The following is a 7,618-nucleotide window of genomic DNA, read 5'->3' on the forward strand; positions in this document are numbered from 1 at the left end:
GGAAAATGTATATAAGGCACAAGGCACGGCTTAACTCAGAGCAGTAGCTCAGCAAAAGCAGATCAGGGATGCTTCCCCCCTCCCCACTTTGTTACAGTGATCACATTAATCGTTATTTAAATTGTGAAAAATAGACATCAGGCAATGAAAAGAAGGAAGCCTTGAAGAAATGTCCTTGATGCTGAACAAGGCTTATACAAATGGCAACCTATTGAGTGCAGAATAAATGAGGTAATTACCATTCAGTTTTACAGATGGAAAAGCTGAGTCACCAGGAGGTTAAGCGACTTGCCCAAGGTCACAGAAGTAGCTACTGGCATTATTACGTAGTTCCTCTTATTCTCTTTTATTTCTACTATTTTATTCAGTACACCAGGATACATTCAAAGATATTCTCCACATGCACAGCAAGTCCATTCTTGCAATTTCATATTGACACAAAAACAATGAAAACAAGTTTGGGTCTTTGTTTTGTTTTGCTTTGCTTTTTTTCCCCACATAAATATATTTTACTCTTTATTTCTTTTGTCCTTGTCTATGCAAAAATTGGTTGTTCCCTTCATGTGGCTAAGTGAGCAGAGATCGACGAGAATACAGCAGAGTTTTCCACATCAGTGTTTTGGTAAGTGAAAGTATGTTCATGGAAACCCCCGTGTAAACAAAAACTCACTTTCTCTTTTGATGACTCATTTAAATAAAGATCGCTTGACAATATAAAAATCATAGAAAAGCCAATAAACTAAAAATAAAAATAATTTTGATCTTCTATTACATAAATATACTATAATGTATATTTTTCTAAGTGGTTAGTATTCTGATCTATGAATTAGATTAACAGAAATATTAATTTAGAGTGGCAAACACGAGGTAAATAATACTCAGATGCTGTAAGCATAAGATTTCTTATGGAATCTAAAAATTGGCTGTGTTTTAACCTGATGCAAATTCTAGTGTTACATAATGTTATATTTATGGATGCCATGGGAACCAGTCTATTTAGTCATATATGAGTTCACTTCATGGATAAGGATGAAATTATAGTTTTTAAATAGAAGCTGATTCCATCCTTCATAGAGATAGAAGGATCCTTCTATCATCCTTCTATCTCTATGACTTCTTACATAGATAGTTTCCTCTTTCTCACATGGTCGTTACCCTAAAACCTTCTTCCTACATTCTCTATAACTAGATATAAAAATGTAAATAATAATTTAAGTTGCATTCTGTGAATGTTACAAAGTATGTTCACAGGTATTACACACACACACACACACCTCCATCAATTTGTCACTCTTGACTTTCTAAGATAGTTCTGTCTCTATGGCATGTCAACACATACTAGAGGGTCTAGTCGTGCATGTTAAAGGCATACAATATTTTCATAGCAACAGTAAAGTTTGTTTTTTTAAAATATTTTAGTTATTAGAGAGAGAGAGAGAACGCAATCAAGGGGATGGGCAGAGGGGTTGAGAGAGAAGCAGGCTCCCCACTGAACAGGGAGCTTGATCCAGGGCTCAATCCCAACACCCTGGGATCATGACCTGAGCTGAAGGCAGATGCTTAACCAACTGTGTCACTCAGGTGCCCCAGGAGAGCTTGTATTATAAGGAAAAAGGAAAGGAAAGGAAAGGAAAGGAAAGGAAAGGAAAGGAAAGGAAAGGAAAGGAAAGGAAAGGAAAGGAAAGGAAAGGAAAGGAAAAAGAAAGGAAGAAAAATAAAGAAAAGAAAAAAAGAAAGAAAGAGAAGAAAGAAAGAAAGAAAGAAAGAAGAAAGAAAAGAAAGAAAGAAAGAAAGAAAGAAAGAAAGAAAGAAAGAAAGAAAGAAAGAAAGAAAGAAAGAAAGAAATCAGATTTATGGCCGAGCGGGATAATTCCACAAACAACAATGCTGGCTTAATGTAAAACTCTGGTCAGAACTATACTATAAGTATAGGTAAGAATTTCTCTTAGACAAGTAATTTGCAGCAAAATTAACTTTTTCAGTTCTTTATCTTAAAAACAATAGCCACTTCTCCATTTCTTGAAACATTCCTTTAGCGAAGCTGTGGTTTATGTATACAATGGAATATTCCTCAGCCATTAGAAACGACAAATACCACCTTTTGCTTCCACGTGGATGGAACTGGAGGGTATTATGCTGAGTGAAGTAAGTCAATCGGAGAAGGACAAACAGTGTATGTTCTCATTCATTTGGGGAATATAAATAATAGTGAAAGGGAATAGAAGGGAAGGGAGAAGAAATGGGTAGGAAATATCAGAAAGGGAGACAGAACATGAAGCCTCCTAACTCTGGGAAATGAACTAGGGGTGGTGGAAAGGGAGGAGGGCGGGGGGTGGGGGTGACTGGGTGGCGGACACTGAGGGGGCACTTGACGGGATGAGCACTGGGTGTCATTCTGTATGTTGGCAAATTGAACACCAATAAACAATAAATTTATTATTATTAAAAAAAAAGAAGTATTCCTTTAGCCCCTTTTTTTTTTTTTTTTTTTTTTTTAGCCCCTTTTTTATCTTGGTTTGCTTTCTCTCTGTCAATTCCCATTTGGTTATTTTTTTGTTGCTGTTCCTGTGAAGTTTTGTTGTCCTTGTTTGTTTTTTTCCCATTTGCTTCTCTTCTGATTAGGGGCCCTTAGTATCCGGTTCTATCCTTTTGCTTTCCTGTCTTCCTTCTCTATACAATTTCCATGAACAAGACAATCAAGGAATTCTGATATTCCTAAATCTATAGCTCCAGCCAAATTTGGTTGCATAACAATTCTTGGACACATTAACAGGTACCTCAAATGCAAAATGGCAGTGACTGAACTCAATACCTATGATCCAAAATATTTTACTTTATCTGTGCAATTTATCTGAGAAAATGGTGCCTGTCATATTCATATTAGTCAGCTTTCGCTAGATTTTGCTACATAAGAAACAACTTCAAACTTATTAGTTCAATTATCCAAACAAAAAAAACCTAACCCCTTTCTTTCATATATAGTTCATTCTGAAAATAAATAAGAGTGTTTCTAAAAAAAGAAAAGAGACAGAGGATGACCAAATCAGAAAAGTATTATTAGAAAAGATGGCTTTTCAGATGTACATAAAAGTGAGATGAATTGGAATAAAAAGTTATGGTAGGGAAGGGCCTTTTTCATTTTCTTTGAGGTATTTCAATCAAGTGCACACAGATAATTTATAGAATTAGAATATTTTCAGCACAAACACGTATTAAGTAACATTCTTATAAAGTGTGAAATTCTTGGGCACCTGGGGGGCTCAGGAGGTTAAGCATCTGACTTTTGCTCAGGTCCTGATCTTAGGGACCTGGGACCAAGCCCAGCCTGGAGCTTCCCTGCCAGCAGGACTTCTGTTTGTCTCTCTCTCTCTCCCTCTACCCCCCTGCCCCCCGCTCCTATGCACGGGCTCGCTTTGTTCTCTCTCTCTCTCTCTCTCTCTCTCTCTCTCAAATAAAAATGGATAAATAGTTTCTTTACAAAATAAAATACAAAATTCCTCAATACAGTTAAGCCACTGATATTAATGTATTTAGAACCTTCGATTTGTATTAAGAAAGTAAGACTTTATCATTAGCTCTTTCACTAAATCTGTAAGTCATCAGTAAAAGTGACAGAGGAAAGGGGGGAAAGGTGGAAAGAAGATAGGAATGGATGAATGGTTAGACAAATATGCTCTGTAAGGTGTACTTGAAATCAATCACTATTAATCTTGTTCAGTTAGGTGAGCAATTGTTGAACTAGACTGCTTTTCTGGACTCACCACTTGCTTTAGCCATTTTTTCCTACGTCTCTATTGATTGCCAATGAGGTTGTCATTTTGACTAATGCATTTATTTAAGGGCATCAAGTAATGATGATCTTGTTCCTTTGGCTTGTGGGAAAGTGATGCCCCTCTGATTTCAGGGAGGAGGTACACAGTAGGAAGACCTATTAAAACAACAACAACAACAATAGTTGAGATGCAAAATATGCAAAAACAAGGAAGGGGAAAATGGAAACAGAAAAATCATGACATGGCCGAAAATATGAAGTTACTTTTTTTCATTCAAGGTGTATTTATCGTCTTGTTGGTTTAATGACAACGTTTAAAATTATACAATACTCATATCATTTATTTAAATTCCATCACCTTAGTAAATATATTCGTGGTTCTAACTGGATGATTTAGAAAAGGAGAAGGGGGGATCCCTGGGTGGCGCAGCGGTTTGGCGCCTGCCTTTGACCCAAGGCGCGATCCTGGAGACCCGGGATCGAATCCCACGTCGGGCTCCCAGTGCATGGAGCCTGCTTCTCCCTCTGCCTGTGTCTCTGCCTCTCTCTATATATATATGACTATCATAAATAAATAAAAATTAAAAAAAAAAAGAAAAGGAGAAGGGGGTGGATAAAATGCAAATGACGTTAATGGGGTCACTCTTGGGCCACTTTGTGCCTCCCTTTGTGTTCCTCCTCATTACAACGGAGTGAGTACATCACAGTGCAAACTCATTATTACTTCCCTGCATACATTGTTCAGAGATATTCTCCACACTTTCCAACTTGGCAAAAAGATGTCTCAAAATCCTAACTAGTCACATGTCTTCACCTTGTTTTCCTTGCTGCACGTTTTAAATGTTTTGCCTACAACTTTTTGTTTCCCCTGATTGTATCATTGTGATTTTTTTATAATAAATTTATTTTTTATTGGTGTTCAATTTACCAACATATAGAATAACACCCAGTGCTCATCCCGTCAAGTGCCCCCCTCAGTGCCCATCATCCATTCACCCCCACCCCCGACCTCCTCCCCTTCCACCACCCTTAGTTCGTTTCCGAGTTTGGAGTCTTTATGTTCTGTCTCCCTTTCTGATATTTCCCACACATTTCTTCTCCCTTCCCTTATATTCCCTTTCACTATTATTTATATTCCCCAAATGAATGAGAACATATGATGTTTGTCCTTCTCCGATTGCCTACAACTTTTTGATGCCAATAGCCTCCAATAAGAGCTTGCCTGAAGCCTCCCCTTTTGTCCAGTCTAAACCTTTCCCACTCCTCTGTGTTTGATTCTTTGCCAAAATGCATATAACAGAGGCCGACAACCTAGCTCTAGCAAGCTCTGAACAAATAGCCTTTGTTTCTCTCATTTGGTAATACTTTATTTACTTCCACAAATATTATGTTTCAACAGGATTTTGTGCGTGGTCGTCTAGGAGGGATCTGCTGGGTACTAAAGGGGGCTGTAAGCTAAAGTGGCAGACCAGTAGGCGGAAGACAGTAGAATAGGTAGGTGGAGGAAGACAAAGGCTGGCTTTTATCCTGAGCTGTACCTTTGATAAAGTGCCATCGAGGACATCCTGACCCTTTATCTATCACACTGATGAGACAAGGAGACTGGACTACACGATCTGTCATGTGTCTCAAGATCCTAAATGCTCATCTCAGTTCCCAGATTTTGTAGAAAATCAAGAACTCTGGATTATATTTGAGAATAAGCTGCCTCAGAGACGGTCTGGAGAACGGAGAAGAAAGATCTTTCAAACTCCTATTGCAAATTGCCTCTAAGGAGTGCTTTCCTGACATCTATTAATAAAACATACTCTTCTTGGTCTATTAGTGTTCTCTAAGATAATGATAATACCAATAATGATAATGAGAAATATGTTAGAGTACTTCTAATTATCTCAGAATTTCTCGGATAGGAGATAGTTATCCCTGTGTCCATTTCACAGTTAAGGAAGTTGTAAATGCTTAACTATAAGGAGAAAGAGATCTTTTGGAAGGATTATGCAAGGCTCTTAGGAATATTTTATAAAATACTGCTACTAAGATAAATTATATGAAAACATTTTACTTGAATTGTACCTCTTACCAGGATAAGTTTTGGAAATTGGCATTTGGAACCAGAGTGTTAATACATGGTCTGTGAAATGACCAGAGCAAGCAGAATCTAGACCCACAAACAGGCAACATGACACTTACTGGACATCATTATATAATAGTATAAAGCTATTTAATATGATATGTATATGTAACTCTTTTATTAGAAAGGATCAATTTGGTGAAACAGGGAGAGAGCTTAGTTTGTTTTGTTTTATAAAACTGTCCCATCTATGATATTTGAACACTACCCCCACCCCCAACTTCTCTCCATTTCATCACTGGGAATGCTCACTTCCTCAACAATATTTCAGTTTGTTTCTACCGCTTCTCAGTCATACTTCTTTATTAAAAAGTCACTTTTATTATTTAGGACTTTATGAAAACCCCAGTCTCCTATTCGATTCAAAGCTCTTCTCTCCACCAGCTAAGATTAGAGCTGTTCCTCTTAAGTCTTGGAGCAGATGGAGTCATGCGGTCTGCTTTTCCACAACAACTTTTCTCCCTTGCTCTAAATGCTGGGTCCTCAAACAGGGTAGGGGGACAGGCACAAGACAGACTCTTTACTGACTCCATAAACTCACAGTGCCCCTCCCAGCCCCCTTGTGGGCTGTCTTTCTTCCCTAAGTCATTTGTCTGTGGGATGCCTCCACTCTTTCGCACTGATGTGCAAACACATGAAGGGTAGTCCCCATGGAACAGTCATAGCCTTCTTTTCCACCATTTCCTTCTTCTTTTTTTTTTTTAAGATTTTATTTATTTATTCATGAGAGACAGAGAGAGACAGAGACAGAGACACAGGCAGAGGGAGAAGCAGGCTCCATGCAGGGAGCCCGACATGGGACTCGATCCTGGGTCTCCAGGATCATGCCCTAGGGTGAAGGCAGAGCTAAACCACTGAGCCACCCGGGCTGCTCCCCACCCTTTCCTTCTGAGTAAGCACATGGTCACGCAGGGAAAGAAATGCCAGTCTATCCCATACACAGTTATTCTTTTGGAAGGTATCTTTCTCTTCAAACACTATACTCCCTGAAAGATGACTCTACCTTTTTCCCCAGATATATATTCATGTTGTTTGGGGTAGGGAGCATGAGTGCAGATATTGGAAGCATCGCTTTTTGTGAAATGTTGATTATCAGAGAACTCATAGGAATGTGGTTGGCCTGAACTGATGAAATATCTCTGAATTTAGAAGTGAGGAGAGTTGGATGTTTTAATCCTTTAACTGTGAGCTTTATTACAATTCTGAGTAGATATAAATGATCTCACACAGAACCTAACTACTCCTAACTAAAGTATTTATAAAATTGATGACAAAATATATTAAAAAATATGCTGATAGTATTATATTTGTTCAATTTAATGTGTTTGTCTAAATGTTCTGGAGATTCTATAAATTTTTGGTAACTCTACAGATGCACTTCTCACAGGGAACAAAATGAAGCACTGTAAAATATAGAATGAGATGAGGATATTGGGAACAAGTATTTTAAGTGGTTCAACCAACCTTAAATTCAAAAACTTAGCAAAAATATTAGATACCCAGAGTAAAATAATCCCTATTTACACATACACACACAACACACACACCCACATACACACTCATAAAACTGCTAAAAATAAATATCAGCTAGTGCTAGTTATTAAGCTTGTGTATCATAGTCAGACTTAATCAAATTGGGTCTAGAAGACCAAAATAACAATGATATAATTGGGAAAGACAGCATATCATGTTCTGTCTTTTGTTCTTATTTGTAG

This window comes from Vulpes lagopus, chromosome 3, assembly GCF_018345385.1.
Source record: "Vulpes lagopus strain Blue_001 chromosome 3, ASM1834538v1, whole genome shotgun sequence".
Classification (NCBI taxonomy): domain Eukaryota; kingdom Metazoa; phylum Chordata; class Mammalia; order Carnivora; family Canidae; genus Vulpes; species Vulpes lagopus.